The sequence below is a fragment of the Halichoerus grypus genome, chromosome 6 (assembly GCF_964656455.1).
Source record: "Halichoerus grypus chromosome 6, mHalGry1.hap1.1, whole genome shotgun sequence".
NCBI lineage: Eukaryota > Metazoa > Chordata > Mammalia > Carnivora > Phocidae > Halichoerus > Halichoerus grypus.
Genome location: NC_135717.1, coordinates 150,283,609 through 150,301,896, shown reverse-complemented (window position 1 = coordinate 150,301,896; position 18,288 = coordinate 150,283,609). Strand labels below are relative to the sequence as shown.

The window sequence follows — 18,288 nt, the reverse complement described above, 5'->3', positions numbered from 1 at the left end:
TCCAACATGTACACAGCACTTACTACATGTTCAGATAGTGTCTTATTTATAAATAAGTGAATATATATATATATATGTATATGTATGCGTGTATATATATATATATTTTATATATCAACTTATTCAGTCTTCACAACAACCCTGGGAGATACCTATTTTAAAGATGAACAACCAGAGGTTCAAAGAAGTCAAGTACCTTGCCGAGGTATGTGGAAAATTTGGAATTCAAATACAGGCAGTGTGGACCACGTTTTTCTTCTAAGGGTGCTTTCTTCTGTCTCATGTCAGGATCCTCTTTTCTGTCCATCTCCCAGCTTTGCTTGTCTCTTTGCTTGATGAACTTGATGGCTCTGTCATTTCAGCAAGATGGCCACCTATGATCCTGACGGGAAGATACAAACTTTCCCTTATTTCCAGGTGAAAAGTTCCAGGAGGGAAAGTAGTCAGGCTAGCCTGATCTCTGTGGCCAAGAAAATGTGGTGCTGTGATTGGCTAGGTTTCAGTCACTTGACAAGCCTTTACCGGGCAGTGATCCATCCCACTAACACCACTTCAAGATAGGTATTAATTTTAAAAATAACAATCTTTGAAGTGGATTTTAGAGTGGGCTAAATGAGAATTGAAAACTGTGAGAAGTCAACTTACCCCGTTCTCTATTTTTATTTTGTTTTGTTTGTTTGTTTCTGGGGAGTGTCATTCAAACCCAAATTTTGAGAGCCAAAGAGAATCTCAACCAGGTTCCTTGAGTTCTCAGTTAATTGAGCTGACACAGCTCTTTTCATCTGGCCCCAGGAGTTCTTGTGGCCCCAAATCTTTCATGGCCTCAAAGAATAAGCTTAGTATAGTGTACATGCCTCTAAATACATTGAGAGAGAGGGGGGAAGGAAAGAGTTTTGGTATGCCTTATGAGTGTTTCTCACCTTCTGATATTTTCAAAGTAAAAACTTAGTGAAGAGTTGTATTTTTTCCCCAATTTCCTTAGACATCAGACTGATGTTTCCTTGAGTGGAAAATGATAAAAAAGACAGATTTTTATCACAGGATGCTTGGGCTTTACACATTTTATTATTTATGTATTATACAGTTTACCAAATTCTGTTTGCTCAAGAATGCTGTGCTTATGAAATAATTATGTAAAGAACCTAGAGCATAAGAAAAACATCACTATAGGTCTTTTTCCTTCATGTAAGATTAGAAATGGGTAGAAAAAGGATCAGTCATCAGCATTCCTTTCCTAAGTCTAATCTGATGTATGTCACTTCCACATACTTGTTCCCAATGTTTTTAAAAACAGGGAGTCCAACATGATGCCAAGGTCAATGGTTTACAAAATATGGTTTCCCAGACTAGCATCATCACCCTTACCTGGGCACTTAGAATTGCAAATTCTGGGGCCTGATCCCCAGACCAACTAACTGAATCAGAAACTCTGGGTAGGTGGGGCCCCAGCAATGTTTTAACAAGCCCTCCAGGTGATGCCCATATATACTGACCTAAAAACCACTGTCAGAGGGACTTTGTCTCTCCCTTTTGCAGGGCCTCCTTACCTCCTTACCTTACCCTTTTGCAGGGCCTCCTTACCTCTCAGTGATAATGGACTGCATTCTTTACTAATTAGTATCCAAACAGAAATTTATACCAGAGAGTTAACAATCGATTCCATATGATTCTCTTCTCAAACACAGAATGTATCATCAGCTCTTGAACAGAATTGGGGAAATATTTCTTGGCTTAGATATTTTGTGCTTGCCAACGACACTCTGATTTGACATCAATATTATGTTCTTCCCTGCATCTTGCTTGTGGTATAAGGTGTTTATCCCTTTGGGGACTGCTATGGTCTGCTTCAGTGGCTGATCCATAAATTCAATGGGATTCTTTTCACAGTTTGATTTCTTATTGGGTGGAGATCTCAGTTTGTCCTTGCACTGCCCATGTAAAATATAAACATGAAAACAGTGAAATAAATTATTAAGGGCCATTTTTGGTGACTCCTCTGGGCAATTTTCAGGAATGCCTTGTGAAGGCACTATTCATCATTTTTTTCTGACAATATGTCTCTAGTTTATTATTCATAAATATTTGATTGACTTGCAGGCTAGAATCTCCTAGTAGATGATGTAAGATGCCATGTTTTTGTACCAACCAGTTGGATCATCGCGCATAAAAACCAGTGTACACCAGTCCATTGATACAGTATACTCAGCTTAGACTCAATATACCACAAAGCCCCGTGGTAGACAGGCAAGTCTTGTTGATTCAGGTAGGGTTAGTTTTGTTATAACAGTTGAAGTTATGCATCATTATGCATTTACTCCCTAGTTTTAAGAGTGAGTCCATACTTACTCACCTAAGTAGCTTAATAGCCTGACAATGCAGATAAGTAGTTCAACAATGTATACTTTTCTGCTGTAAAAGACAAGCATTAGCCGCATATTTACATTAGGTCTATATGACAGGGTCTATCTATATCCATTTATTTTGGCTACAAATAATACTCAGTTGAGTCTCTCCAAGAAAAAAACATTGAAGTAGAACATAGGAATCCATTTTCCAATGTCTTAGCTAGGATGTCACAGTGTTTTTATTGCATCATTCAAAAACTTGTGCAAGAGTTCCTTTCAACTGGGAACTTGGGGTATAGAAGTCCCTGTTGATATACAGTTCATGAAACCAGCTTTTGAGCACTGAATTATGTTACAGGCATTGACTGTGGAGCTGAAGAGATGCTCTGAGGAAGCATCCCATGGGAAAACTTAGAGTTGGGATGGGCTTGGCAGTATACCACACACACACTTGGGTGCAAGTGCTTGGAAGTCTGACAGTGCTGACAGTGGGTGAGTGCTGTGGATGGTGCTCCTATCAGGTGAGCACCATGTAGGCAGTCTTCTCATGAGGACTTAGCTCCCACACAGCTCCTGTCATTCAGACAATGCTTCATTCCTTGGAAACTTCTGGGCCTCAGCTTTACTCATGTGTTTTCTCTGAGCTTAGGGCTCCCAGCATTCAGGCTTTCCTCCATGTTCTTCCTTTCTTCCCAGACTGTTTTGGCATCCTATACAAACTCCTTATTTACCCCTTTATACAAAAACTCTCTTCTCTCCTTATGTCTCTTTTTGGACAATAAGGTGGATCCTGTTTATCTGTTCAAACGTGAACCCCCATTATTAGTAACAACAAAACTGCTTCCTCCTCTCCACTAGAGGGCAGTGAAAGCTCAAGCTTCCTAAAGACCATTGTTTGGTATCCTGTGGATAGTCCTGGGGCTCTCAGGTGACTTTAATCAGATGTCTTGGGTTTTAAAATGGGTGAGGAAGAGGGTGTTCAGGAGTAGGAATCAGAAGCAATATAAACTTCCATTTCATTTGGAGAAATATTTTATTCCTGAAATCTAGCCAATGGGCTTTTCTACCTGCAACCAGTGTATGAACAAAGGAAGCTATGGATGGCCTGAGTGTGCTATCAAAGGATTCTGAGTGCACTGTATGAAAACTTCAGCTGAACTGTCACGGATATAACAAACGGTCCCTTGACTCCAGGCTGACCAGGCAACAGTGACCTCTATGGTCTGACTTGAAAAGATTATTCAGGCCTGTCCTATTCCTGCTTCTGTAAACTTAAATTTGGAATAAGAAACACGTGAAATGTTTTCCAGTTACTCGTCAGAGTTTAAGGTGAAAGTTATGATACAGAGAAAAGGCCCAGGGAAGCTATGAGGGGCAAACTGAAGTTCCATGGAAGCGGAAGATGGCGGGGCAGCTGATGCGGTGTCCAGAAGCAGGTGCAGCCTGGGAAGGAGGAGAAAACAGGAGAAATAGGTGATTGGAGCTTCCCATAGGTTTCCACTTACCATATATGTGTATCTTTACATAACAAGACATGTACTCTCAACCAGTTTTGATTTTAAGAACTCAGCTTCTTTTTTGATATATTTTAAATAGTCACTTGAGCCTTTTTTGGGTCATTCTATACCAGGTTCCTCTTGTTCCTCATAGTATTCACAACCTTATCCTTCCAAAGCCCTTCGCTCAATAATTAGAGCTAAAACTTTTTGCAGTATCCTTTCTTACTGCTGCCAACAGTACCACTTTCCCAGCACTCTGATGATGGATGGCCATTGCCAAATGGTCTTTCTGTAGAAGTCTGAAAGACTCTTTTTACCAGGGAGGTAGAGAATTTGGTTGATTTATCCAAAGATGATCCCCTTAACTGGTGATTCCCCTACTGGTAATCTCTTAGTTCCTTTTCCTCTTTGCTTCTGACTCCTGGAATGGCCTTCAACTTTTTTTCTTTTTTTGAAATTGTTTTAATTGAAATATATTTGACATATAACATTGTGTAAATGTAAGGTTTACAACATGTTGATTTGATGCATTTATATATTATAATGTCTGCCATCGTAGTGGCAGTGTAGGGGTCTTCTCTTTAAGGCTGGCTTTCTCTGAGAAGTCCATCAGCTATCTGTCTTCTCAGGTCTTCCCTGAACTGGCCAAGCATTATAGGCTCTTGTTTCACCCCACTTATTTCCAGAGGAAGAGAGATTAACTTACTTGTTCCTGCAGGTTCAAGATTAACGCTATAGACCTACTTCCTTAACTTTGAATATACTAGCAAAGCTCAGGATGGAATCGTCCCCTAGACATTCTTTTTATTTGTCACTTGTGCCCTTCAAACTACTTTGACCTCCAGTAAGGAGAAATCATAGACAGTCTGTACCTAGATGTATGTCATAACTTCTCCATATCCTTTATCCTAGGAGCTTGGCCCACAAGAGTCAATCTTCCTCAATGAATAGACATCTTAATAGAGATCTTAAAGTAAAATACCATTGCAATTCACCACACAATTATATTCTTCTTGACCCTGATTATATTGTATCTATCATATCTGCCTTTTAAGATTCCTTTCATTGAACACTGGGATAGAGCCATATGTTGTGTATTTGGCCCCTTTTATTTTGATACCCTATAGTATCAGTGGTATGAGATAAAAAATAGGGCTCTAACTGCTAGAGTGTGCCATGGTAAAAATATGAGGAAGCTCGTATTGAGATACAGAATAGTTTACATGATAAGCAAAGCTTCAAATCAGGGGTCAATTGAGAAGGGGCCAGTAATTTGAAATAAATTAATTTCAATTTAGAGAAGCAAATGATCTTTAGACCATCTGCAAATTTGCTATATGGGATTTCCTTTTTAGTAACAGATTATTTTATAAGAATGCCACCTGTACTCTTTTAATAGCCCTTTAATTGATTTCTCTCATTCACTTTCTTGTCCCATGGTCCACTTAATACCATGATGTGTTGTTTTTTACCAAAATACAGAGGCAATCAAGTCAGTTCCGTTTTCAGAAACTTGCAGGGGTTTTCCATCGTTAAGCAAGACCATCACACACATCCAAGGTCATTTTAAGCATCTAGATTGATCCATGCTCTAGAGTGTGTCCACTAGTTCTTTTTAAATTGCAAACCTCACCCTAAGTTAGCCCTTTAGTGACTGCCAGCACCCTACTGAGTAGTGAAGCTGAGGCCAATATGCATAACTGTTCACAATCTAAACTGCCTGAGGGTCCCTTAACAAAGAAGTTTGGCCATGTCTCTGTTTTTCATGATGATCCTTTGTCCGGAATAGTCTTCCTTTTCTCTTCGGATAATTTCTTTTCATTCCTCAATACCTAGCGGAGGATGACTCCACGCTATGTTTTATTACTTTGATGTGGCAAAACTATGTGTATCTTCCTCCCCAAAATTGAAATTTTGAAATTTCTTATCTTTGTGTCCCCAGCAGAGCTTTGTGTCCAGCGTATTATATGCTTCACTGAAGGACTTGTGCTGGAGACAGAGAGAAAAGAGAGTGTTTAGCTGTCAGCCCTTTCAGGGATTAACTCAGCTGCAGAAAGCCACCTTGGCCAAAGTCATGCCCCTTTCAGGGTTCCTCATTCAATGAATATTTAATAAAGGGCATAGAGGTCTGGCTATTTGCTTCAATTTGGGACAACTCTAAAGGCCAGTCTAGCTTTAGAGCTCCCTGTAGAATCGCCCAATCTTGTTGTTGGACATGCAATGCTCCTTGACTTTTCTCTCAACCTTATCCCTCTTCCTAGCCCTCCCTTTCCCAGGTGTTGATATCAAGGCACTGCCTCATGATCTGCACGAAACATTTCATCTCAGACTCTACTTACTGAGGAACTCAACCTGTAACTGGTATCAGGAGTGATCCAAGGAAGCAGGAGATACCTAAGAGTTTCACAACTGGATCATTTGCCTTCCGGCTAGTAATAGAACCCCAACTCTGGTATTTGTTGGGCACAGATAGCTTCTGGCACAAAGTGATAGTCTAACATCTTTTAAAGCTTCCACCAGTGTGAATTGGAACGGTATACTAGTACAGTAGTAGAAGGAAATAAATGCATTAGCTGGTGCATTTTGTCAATAGTTTGAGAAATATGGAGAAAACAGTTAATTACAAGGTCAGTGAAACTGAGTGGCTCTTTCTAAGTTTAATTGACTCTCTAGAAAATGATAACAAGCTGAGAGTGATTAATCACCAATTGAAAGCTAATATGAAAGTCAGAGGGCCATTTTGGTAGCATGCATAAAAGCTCTCATTTCCTATAGAAGGAATGCAGAGAATACTGAAAGCCAGACTAGAGACTTAATCATTAGAATAACTGAGCTAAAAGAAAGTTTCAACTCTCAAACAGGGCAGGTCTGCTATGAAGTTCAGGGCCCTTATTGGGAAATAATGGTATCATAACATTGGGATAAGGACATCTGCATTGATGCTCTGACGAAATACTGAATCCCTACATTCATCTAGTATCTTGGAGCCAATATAAATGATCCACCACTCCCTATCAAAAGCTAGATCTCCCCACTTTCTTGAAGACAATGCAGTCTCTTCTACAACAGACCTTTGCCCCTTCTTCTAGCTGTTCCTGCACCTTCCCTTTTGCCCCTAAGTCTGTTACTAGTGTTAAGTAACAGAATAGCCCAGAAAGGAAACTTTTGAGCCCGAGAAAAGAGGAGAGTATATCCTAAAGAAGCTTCAAGACCTAGAAGCTAGAGAGTACGCATGGGAAGTGGGTTTTTGGGGTGTTTGATCACTGGAGCTAGAAGATGAAGACTGATAAGAGAGAGTTTATGATTTCGGAACATTTGCACAAGATATTGGATTTGACACTATGAAGAAAACCCCAGAGAGATGGTGCAAACTCCCTATTGAGATGGCTCCTGGACACATGACAAAAGTGCTATACTGAGTGAAGTTGAGTGCTAGAATTGCCATAGCAGATGGTATAAAAAGGGTTTAAAATGTTCAGGGAAGTGGGTATGGAAGAATGGAAATACTATGCACAGCTTCAAGACCCTACAGATGATTACCATGCCCAGAGGATAGACATTTTACCATGATCAGACAGAGTAATCTAGTAAGGAAGGAACCAGAATGACACAGAAGTTTAGTGGCAGTTCTGTCATGACTATAGGAAAACCTGATACACAGCCAGGCTCACTTTCAGAAATGGGAATGATAAAAAACCCCAAACATAGAAACCAGGTCGTAGGGCTTCTAGTGGCACCAGAAGCCACTGGAGATGCAATTATTATAATGAGTGACAAGATCAGAGGGTCAGACATAGGGCCTGACCCACAGAGAATTGTGGAAATGGTCAATAGAATATGGAGTCCTAAAGGGAGAAACAGATGATAGTACTACTCAATTTATGCATAATCAGGAGATGAAGGGTTGTTGTCCCAGTAAAAGTAATGACCCCTTGCTGTATACATTTCTATTGCTGATGTAAAGAATTAACACAAATTTAAGAGTTTAAAACAGCACAAATTCATTATTTCACAGTTCTGTAGGTCTGAATTCTGGGTACAGCGAGGCTCAGCTAGAGTCTCACAAGACCCAAATCAAGAGGTTGAGAGGGCTGCATTTCTTTCTAGAGGCTCCAGGGATGAATCTGTTTCCAACCTCATTCAGATTGTTGGCCAAATCCAGTCCTTCATGGTTATGGGACTGAGGTTGTCATTTGTTTGCTCGCTGTCAGCTGGGGGTCACTCTTAGCTCCTAAAGGCCACTCTCTTGTTCCTTCACGTGGGATCCTACACCTCAGAGATAGCAGCAGTTCACTGAATCCTTATTCCATTTGGAATGTCTTATACTCCCCTTTTTCTGCATCTTTCTTTCCTTCTTCATGCACATCTCTGTGACTCTGTCTGAGAATGTTCTCTGCTTGAAAGGGCTTGTGTGATTACAAGCCCAGATAATCCAAGATAACCTCCTGATTATAAAGTCCAGCTCCATAACTTATTTACATTGGTAATGTCCCTTTTGCCATCGAACATAACATATTCACAAGTTCCAGGAGTTAGGGTGTGGAACCTGGTGGGTTCATGCTATTTTTCACACTTGCCCAATTTTTGTATCCAAACCAATTTTCAGACCCAATCCTATTGACTGAAGAAGAGGTGATTCCCAGGAGGAAACATCTTGCAGTACCTTGGCAAATGAACACAGTAAAGATTTTCCCATCTGTTCCCAAAGGTAACTATGGCTATTTACTCCAGTGACTGTGCAATGGGCAAAGGGCAATGCTCATACACTTGGAGGACTATTGAACATACCAATCATGGTCCTAGTTGAGTGTGGGCATATGGGGCCAGGACATAAATGGAGTTCTGGCCAAGATCCAGCCCACAGTGGGTCCACTGAGTCCATAGACACATAGGTGGTTATTTTCTCACTCTCTGAATCTATAATTGGGATAGATGTACTTGGTAATTGGGATGACTCTCACATCAAGTCCTGGTCCTGTGGGGTAGGAGCTATCATAGCGGGAAAGGACAATGAGAACCCTCTGAAATTTCCCCTCTCCAAGACTGTACATAAAAAATAATTATCTCTGGGCAAATGGTGGCTACAGAGCCTCCGCCTAAAGCTCATAAATTGTTTGGTAAGTAACTAGCACAAGTTTCCACATATCATTAAATCAGAACAGGATGATGTACTTTAGGTTAAAAAAGTAGGAGTGGGCCTCTTAGAGCACTGGAAAATCCCGTGGAAGGCACTGCTAAAGCTCCAGCTTCCTTGTGTATAGAGCCCATGGGATGCCCTAATAATCAGCCTGCACCCAAACTCTCAGTGTCTACCTCCCAGACAAACCAACCTGCTACATATATTCTATCTACTCAACCAACATTGTTGACATGCACATAACTAAAGTTCCTTTGTAATGTGATGCTAGTATGCTCTATTCCTCAATATGCATTCCTCCCAGGTCAGTTTAAGCAATCAGGGCTAGTCCCCTGGACTGACTAGGGGCCAGCCCTTTCACTACCTTCACAAGGTATTCTGAATCCAGTAACTTCTGATCTTCACCACTATTGCCACAGTTCTTTTATCTGTACTTCTGCCTTAGACTCTTATCTCTATTTCTGCATTTGCCTCTGTAATTGATTCTCTGCAAAAAGAGTGATCTTTTTTCAAAATGTAAATCAGATCACACCACTCTTCTCTTCAAAACCATTCAATGCCTCCCTTAGAACAAAATCCAGCATCCTTACCAAAGCCTATATAAGACACTTCATGATCTGTCTTACTTGTTAACTTTCTAATTCAGTTCCTTACATACTCTATTTTTCTTATTCTGTTCTAGCCACTTTGCCTTCCACAGAGTTTCTTGAACATGCCAAGCTCATTCCTGGCTCAGAGCTTTGGATTTGTTCTTTCTCTGTATAGAAACAGATTTCCTCAGATATTCACATGGTTCCCTCCTTCAGTTCACTCAGGTGTCTGCCTAAAAGTCACGTCCTCAGAGATTCCTTCTTTCCCCACCCAACCCAAAATTCCTCCTTTAAAATATACCTATTCTTCCTTCTCTCTGACTCTACTGTATTTTTGTTCATAGAAGTTGTCATAATCCGACATTATATGTTTTGATAATTTGTGTACTTTTGGTTTCCCCAACTGGAATATAAACCCTGCGAAAAGAAGGGCTTCATTTAGTTTAATGCTGTAGTATTTAAAAATACCTAGAACATTCCTGTTTATGGGAATAGGGAGCAAAATTATTTTGCTTCTTTTATAATAAATAACAAGAAGAATAACAATCCAACCTCTTTTAGGGTTCCCAAACCCAATTTCAATGTCGGGGAGCTTCCCCCCACACAACACCCAGCAATTCTCTGACCCAGCAGGGTGTTAAAAGATTTCAACTCAATTCTGACACTGTCTACCCAGAGATAGTAGCAAATCCCACAGGATGAGGGCCCACCCCCCCCTTTCAGAGGCCAGTCGCAAGCACCACCACCACCACCACCACCACCACCCCCCTGCTGGTACCTGTGCTTCTGATCAACCTGATGAGGGAGCAGAAAGCAAGCTGAAGACCAAGCATAAGCTGACACCCTGCAACTTCCCCCAACCCCCCACTCCTGGGTGGGACAGGTGTGACATTCTTCCAGGGATCTCCCAGCTATCTTAATGTTAATACCTTGCTAGAGGGGAAAACAACCTTAACTTGATAATGACAAGGCCTATGGTATCTTGTAGGTCCTCTTTAGCATATGAAAGTTCTTTTGAAACCTCCCTTTTTCCTTACCTCCCCCAACCGCATAGTATATAATCACCCACCCCTCACAACCCCAGGGCAGCAGCTCTTTCTGCCCACAGGTCCTGTCCCTGTGCTTTAATAAAATCACCATTTTGCAGCAACAACAACAACAACAAAAAAACAAAAAAAACCCACCTAGAACAGTGCTTGGCAACATTAGATGGGCTCCCTAAGTATTTGTTAAGGAAATAAGCTATTCAGCAAGTGGCCCAAATTGGTCAATGACATGTGAGGGGAAATATATTACGTGTCTTCTGAGGAGGGTTCATCATTCCTAAGATGGACCCATAGGAAGAGACAAGATTCTCTCTTCTTCCTCTGGATGCGACTGAAAACGTGAGGCTTAGGCTTGCCTCAGCTACCTTTGAATCAGCCCGAGGAAGAAACCTATGCAAAGACTGAAGGATGTGAAAAAGTAAAAAGAACTTGGGTCCTTAGTGATCTCAGTGAACTGCTGACTTAGCTCTATTGAAGCCATCCCGCCCTACTAGGGGTGTGTAATTGTGTAACTGCTTATGCCAGTGTTCTTAAGGATATCATTTCATTCATGATTTCATTCCTCATAGCCAAGAGCAATCTGGCTGATGCAGGTACCTTTTCTAGCCCTACAACACAATTGCACACACCTGACTCTTCAGATACTTAAGACTCCAGCTGTCCAGCTAACTGCTCATCTTTGCTTTTGCTCAGCTATTTCTCCAATTCCTGGCTTCTACACATGTAAAATTCTACTAGCCTTAACACTTCCTCTTATGTGGTCCAACTCAGAAGTTTCCTTCCCTTTCATGCTTTCCCTCACTGCTGCATTACAATCACTCTGCAATAACCTTATAACTCCTTGCTTACTTTCTTCCTGGCTCCTATTAATTCAAGCTTCATGCTACAGTTATTTCTCTGCATTCTTACCTACATTCATTCAGTTAGCCATTTATTCATTCACCAATTTTTATCGAGTATTTATGGCCAGACTTCAGCCATATATCAGTAAATAAACATACAAAAATTTCTGCTCTAATAGAGCCTACATTCTTGTTGGTGAGGATGAGAATATTCATTCAATAAATAAATAAATTAATTAATTAATTAATTAGTACATCATGGAATACATAGTTTGAGGAAAAATGACACAACAGCAGGGTGGATATATAATACCAAGGTATATGTTGGGGGGCGGGTTGCAATTTTTAAAAGGGATAGTTCATAGAAGTGGTTCAGGGAGGAGGTTCAGCTCATTTGCAAGGTGACACAGGAGCAAAGACTTTAATGAGTGGAAGCAGTGAGCCATCTACATAGGAGAGAATTACCCTCATGAGTTTGAGGAATAGCAAGAAACCTTCATGCCCAGAGCAAAATGAGTACACTGGTAAAATAAAGAACACATTTTCAGCACCTCACCCTGTCCTGAGAACCTATCACAGTCACTCAACTACTGAACTTTCAATAAGTGATTGCAGAAAGCGCATTTTGTTTTGTATCAACTAGTTGTTTTGTTGATTGAATTAAAGATCATTTGCATCAAGAATTAAAACAGCCCTCATTTAACATTTTAATAGTATGTAGTATGGGTCAGATATTTTTTTTTTTACCATTCAGGGAATTTTCCTAAGATAATTACAGGTCCAGTGTTTAAACTTGCATACTTTAGTCTTAATTTATCCCACCTCAGCATTAGCCCCAGATGTCAGATGCATCATCTCGAGGCTAGCAGATATCAAAATCATACTTAGAGGTAACATAAGCCACGTTGCAAGATGAATGATCCAAAGAGATACTCCCTTTGCTGATGCTTCGACTTTTGCTCTTGCTCTGGACTGACACACTGCTGTTCATAATTAAAGATTTCATCCTGGTCACTCCAGGTCCATGGTAACATTAGTCATCAAGTGTGCACTTTGGTGTAAGCCCATGTCAGCTTCCATGAGTCACCATATCATGGTCACTGCTCTTGTCCACTCTGTTCCAATAGCATCACTCTAGGCACCTGGCCAAGAACTAGATTATCTTTTATCATTGCCTCAGAGAGCCCTTTATCATTCCCATTGCCTATTGTGAGGAGTGGAACACAGCCACCTGCCAAGATATGTCTCCAGGACTATTCCACTCCACCCAGGACAATCCAGGCCTAGGTGATTAAGACTGCATCGTAAGTCTGGGCATCTGTACTTAAACATCATTTCCTGTAGGTCAGGGCCATCTCAATCCATCAGGGATAGTCTAAGGATATTTTGGCCCAAAGTGTTTGGATCCCCTTTCATGGTTTTCTATGAATATGTATATACCCTTGTGAAGTACCCATTACACTCCTCCCCCCCCTTTTTTTTCAGGAAAAATGGCTGCCTGATTGCTTTACATCCTCATAATTAAGAAATCATTCAAGGAATTCTTCTCAAAACCAAAGATCTGTTTCAAGGTGTTTTGCTCTCACCAAGCTAAACAGAGAAGCTAGACACCTTTAAATGGCAGCTACTCTAGTTAAATCATACTCATTAAAATGGTTTCTTTTGTATATTACCCATTTCTATATATATTCTAATTAAAACTTTTTAAAAACTAATTCATAGAAAATATGTTTGATTACTGTAATTAGTAAGCTGTCAAGAAGAAATCAGAAAAATATATGTTTGAAAGAAGTTGTATGAATGATTACATTTGTAAGAAGCTGTATGCGTTATTATAAGGAACTAAATCATAATCACATTTAAAATTATTATTTCTATGAAGTTAAGCGCAGATGTTTCACTTGTGATTGTCAGGGCCCAGGGACAGGAATAGCCAATAAACCTTCATGTTAAAGTCACTCTGTCTGGATAAGCATACTGGTTTTATCATCAGATACATTATGCTGGTTGCAGGAAAGTTTATTACAATGAGATATAAATTTTATAGCTTGTTTTAACTTTTTAGCAAAACTCTCTAAATATAGATGACTGATAAATCTAGATATAGACATAGATGGTATGCAGAGATATATACACACATATATATATATTTGTGCATTCTATCAACATTTATTGAATACTGAACTATAGGCTAGATGTTCTAAGGTACAGGGGATGTGTTTGTGAACAAGACAAAGCCCGTTCCCACAGAGCTTCTATTCCACTCAGAAAGAAAGACAATAAATATACAAACAAATAATGTAAGAGTGATGAATGGGAAGGATGTTACTTAGTTAAAATGGTCAGAGTACTGTAAGGAGGTAACATTTGAATTCAGACCAGGTTGAAAAGGATTCAGTCATGTGGATGATTCCAGAAAGAATGATTTCAAAATGGAAAAAGAAAATGATACAGAATGCAGTTATAGGTATCATTGCACAGAGGAAGCTTCGACTGCTTTCAAATTCTTTATGTAAATATACAGAGTCATATTTAACCTTAACTCTGTCTTTCAAGAAAATAGTATCCTCAGGTTATGATTACAAAATTCCCCATGAAACCTATCACTGTCACTTTCCATTGTGGTTATGCAGCAGATACTATTTTGGATGTTTGGATGATCCAATTGCTACCCTCTATGGTCTCCACAGAGGTGACCATTTGACACAGTTCTGGCCAGTAGAATATTAAAAAAAAAAAGCAAACTGAATGGGGCTTCCCAGAAGCCTTTTGCTTTTCTGAGTAAATGGCTTTTGCTCATTTACAGTTATAGTATCTCTGAGATGAGGACCATGAGAAAAAGCCAAGTGAATCATGGAGATTCTGGATACTCCTAAGCTGAGGAACCATCACCATTAGTTGTCAATGTCCAGATTTCATATTATATGTAAATAAATAAATCTTTATTCAAACTATTATTATTTGAATGTCCTCTTACTTTGAGCTGAAGCATTCCTAACTGATACAAGCATGTACTGTGCTCTGACCTTGATCATATTCTTGATGCCTTCTATTCATTCTTCCTTGCTATGCCCTCACTTCAATCAAATAATTTTTTCTTCAGTGACAGGGAACTAAAGTCTTGGAGAAAATATTTAACTTTATGTTTTTTATGCATACTCAGATTTGATGCTTATACTGTTTTATTATCAATGATTTTAAAAATTTTACTTGTTAAAACACTTCCTTCATATTTATTTCTACAAAGAAAAAATAAGCATTATGTTTATTTTAGATATTTTTTTCATAGACGTAGCATTGATTAAGTCTTAGAACTGAAACATACATATTATCATCTTTCAAAATTTTATGGATTATAAAATCAGAGCTGGGAAAACCCTTCTCTAGAGTTATAAAGTATGCTTTAGATGGGGTTTCTCATGTCTCTTGAGGTAATTCTGCTTTCACACAAATTGTTCAAGAAAGATGACTGAGTCTAGAAAGGGAAGAAGGAGGTGAGTCATTCTTTCTATCCCTGCAGAGAATAAATAAGTCACTGAATTTAGCATCTTGATTTGGTGTTCCCAAAGCATTGACTTTCTTACGTTTTTTTTTTATATTTACATTTGAAAATAAAGCCAAATAACCAATTATATTAACAAACATTCACTTTATCTGTTAAATTATTTTTTAAAGATTTGAAAATTTTCCCAGTTTTATGAAATTTAATTATTTTATATGTCTTCTATTTGGAAATTATTGTTAGTGAAAGTTACTAAAACCAAATATTTTAAACATACTCCTGTATTCTAAGTTTGTTAGATAAAGTAAGAGGAGACCCAATGGTGAGAGAATAATGAATTAGTGAGTCAGAAATCCAAAGGTCAGCTTCTTTTTGCTTTTGTTTTTTTTTTAAACAACCTCAGACAAATGGTTTCACCCTTTTAAACTTGTGTTATACATGATCATTTGATTTGTCTTCTACCACATGTACTCATTCAATGACATTAATTTCGAACCTAGAGGAACTCTATGCCAGCCTCTGTAGAAGAAAATTAGAGATATATATTTCTATGACATAGTCACTTCTTTTAGGCATTTTAAAATCTAGCTGAGTGAATAAATAAAGTATATGTAAAACAGTCTATGCTATGTTTTATGAGTGGTACTTACCAAAATAACTATAGGAAATCATAAAGATCTCTTCCAGTTAGGTGATCAGGAAAAATTTTACAGAAGAGGTATATTTTGAACTTTGGCCTTGATGTTTTTGAAAGCACTGGGAGTATGGATTCTAGAGTAAGACTTTTTCTGTTCAATTCAGCTCATCTGGAAAGTATGGCTACTTATTTGCAGACATAATGATACCTATTTTATAGGGCAGTTGAAAGCTTTGAAGAATTTCATATATGGAAAGTCTTAGAACAGTGTGCCTTTTGTTGTATGTACTTAAAAATGTTGACTATCATTTTAACAGGAGGAGAGGTATGAGAGGTATGGTGAGCATCTTAAACAAGAGGAATCACAAGAGTAGATACCACTAGGAAGACTCAGTTGACCTATTGTGTTAGTTTCCTAGGGCTGCTGCAACTCATTAGACAAATTAGACAAACAGGGTGGCTTATAACAAGAGACACTTACTTTTTCACAGTCCTAGAGGCCATAAGTCTGATATCAAGGTGTCAGTAGGGGTCACACTCCATCCAAAGGCTTTAAGGGAAAATCCTTCCTTCCTTCTTCCAGGTTCTGGTGCCTCCTGGTGTTTCCTGGCTTGGATAATTTCCAATGTTCCAATTTCTGCCTCCATCTTCACATGGCTTTCTCCCATGTCTTCTCCCTGTCTCTTCTCTTATAGGGACACTTGTTGTTGGATTTAGGGCCACTCTAATCCAGGATGACCTCATCTTGAGGTCCTTAATTACATCAGCAAAGACCCCTTTTCCAAAGATGATCACTTTCACAGATTCTAAGTAGACATATCTTTTAGGGGGTTGCCATTCAGCCGAATACACCTATTTATAGAAATTTAAAAGTATATACAGGGAGCTTTAGAATAGAGCTAGAAAAGTAAGAAGTGGCTTCCAATAACTGGGCACAAGGTTAATAATTTTACAGACATTGGAAATCTATTGAAAACTTGAGGGACAATATGAGGGCTGCAATTTGGAAAGATTAAGCTGGTGGAAGAGTGCAGAATTTGCTGAATAAGGAAGAAATGGAGACACATGTAAGGAAGCTCACAGTGGAGTTAAGACTTGGTCCAGGGTCATGATGCTGGAAATTAGAAAAACATTTTGAGGCAAAAATTTAAAGACTTTGGTGGAAAATTGGTTTTGAGTGGTTAATATGGGAAAAAAGGGATCCTCTCAGATTTAAGTGTTAATTACTCAGAGAATGCTCGTAGCATTTTCAAAAGTAAAATTAAGCCCAGAGAGGGAGCTATGGTGAGGAGAAAGGAGAAGACATTTTTGTGGGGCATACTGAATTTGTGTTGGGGATTCAGGACTATAACCCAGAAAAGAATGACTTGAGATAGAGATTTGAGAGTCATTTTATAATTATGATTCATGAAACGATGAGATTAGATAATGTTCCTCAGAAAGTTTATAGCCAGAGGCTTTGAGAGACTCTGTTCAGAGGTAGTCCTTAAAATGCCATATATGGTAATGTTATTTGGGAACCTGGCTAACAAAAGAGAGAAACTGTAATTTAAGTCTTATTCAACCATTCTGCCAAAACTCATCCATGTAAGATAAGACAAATATAACAACTTGCCTCCCTCTTCCATCTTTATTAGGCAAATGGCCTAACTTCAATCGGCTTTGTTTCTGGGCTATAACGACTCCAGTGACTATGGTATCTGGTCATCTCAGCAAAAGCTCAGCAAAAGCATTCTGTCAACATTTTGGATCATTTCAATCCATCATCTTGATAAAGGTCAAGCCTGGCCAAAAAAAAAAGTTTTTCTATTCTTTTCACCAACATACTTGCTTTCTCTTTCTTGCAGATCGAAAATATTGATTTGCCGTACTAATGTGACAGCTGATATAAACTTTAGAACATCGTTCAGTATTAATAGCATGGGGATATGCTTTGCCAATAGAGTAATGCTTCTTTTATTAAAGAAAATCTACTCTTGTATTTACTGTATTGTTGTCAAGAACTGTATCAGAGATTTTAAAGAAGTGTATAATCTCTAGAGAGGAAAGACATCAGCAAATAATAAATAACAAATAAATAATATATAGTACATTACTAACTAAAATAATGTCATTGGGTTGGCAGAATAGGGGACAGGAAAGTTGAAGGAAGTTTAGCAAAAAGAGGTAGAGAGGCAATAAAATCTGCAGGATGGACACTTAGCAGGCACATAGTCAGAAAGGACTGTCTCCACGTTAGCGTTTCTCAAAGTGTGATTTTTTGGACCACTAGGGCTTGATAAAAAAAGTAGATAGCTGGACCCTAATTCTGAGGATTATTATTCTTTTTCTGAGGGATTCCTATTTGCTCTGCCACTGTGGAAACATTACTCTAAAGGCCCTTTAGGAGAAGCTAGTGAAGAAAGAACCCTTGGCTAAGCAACAGCCAGGAGTGGCCTGAAATAGGCAGTTAGAGCAGCGGCCGCCTCTCCTGCCCTCAGGTCATCTCCACTGAGGACTGGCTCAGCCTAATGGGAAGCAGAATCTCCTTTCAGGCTGCAGTCACCCTAAAGAAAGGTTAAGTGAGCTTTACCTGCAAAGCCAACCAACTGATCCTAATATGGCTCTCCAATCCCCCACAGCTCATCGGAAGTCTGAAATTCCTTCCCTAAATGAAATCTTTTAACCCTTGCAGATCATAAAGAGATAGG

General features: G+C 39.0%; 1 long non-coding RNA gene across 6 annotated transcripts in view; it reads right to left on the bottom strand.

The window, feature by feature from the left end:
* Positions 1 to 18,288, bottom strand: part of LOC118548070 (uncharacterized) — a 211,978-nt gene that overhangs the window by 21,100 nt on the left and 172,590 nt on the right. For 3 of the 6 annotated variants that reach the window (XR_004923431.2, XR_004923436.2, XR_004923432.2), the window contains exons 5-6: positions 1,582 to 3,788; positions 197 to 382 (exon numbers count right to left, since the gene is read on the bottom strand). This is a non-coding gene — a long non-coding RNA (uncharacterized LOC118548070). The other 3 variants (XR_013449298.1, XR_013449297.1, XR_013449299.1) reach the window with 3 other exon arrangements.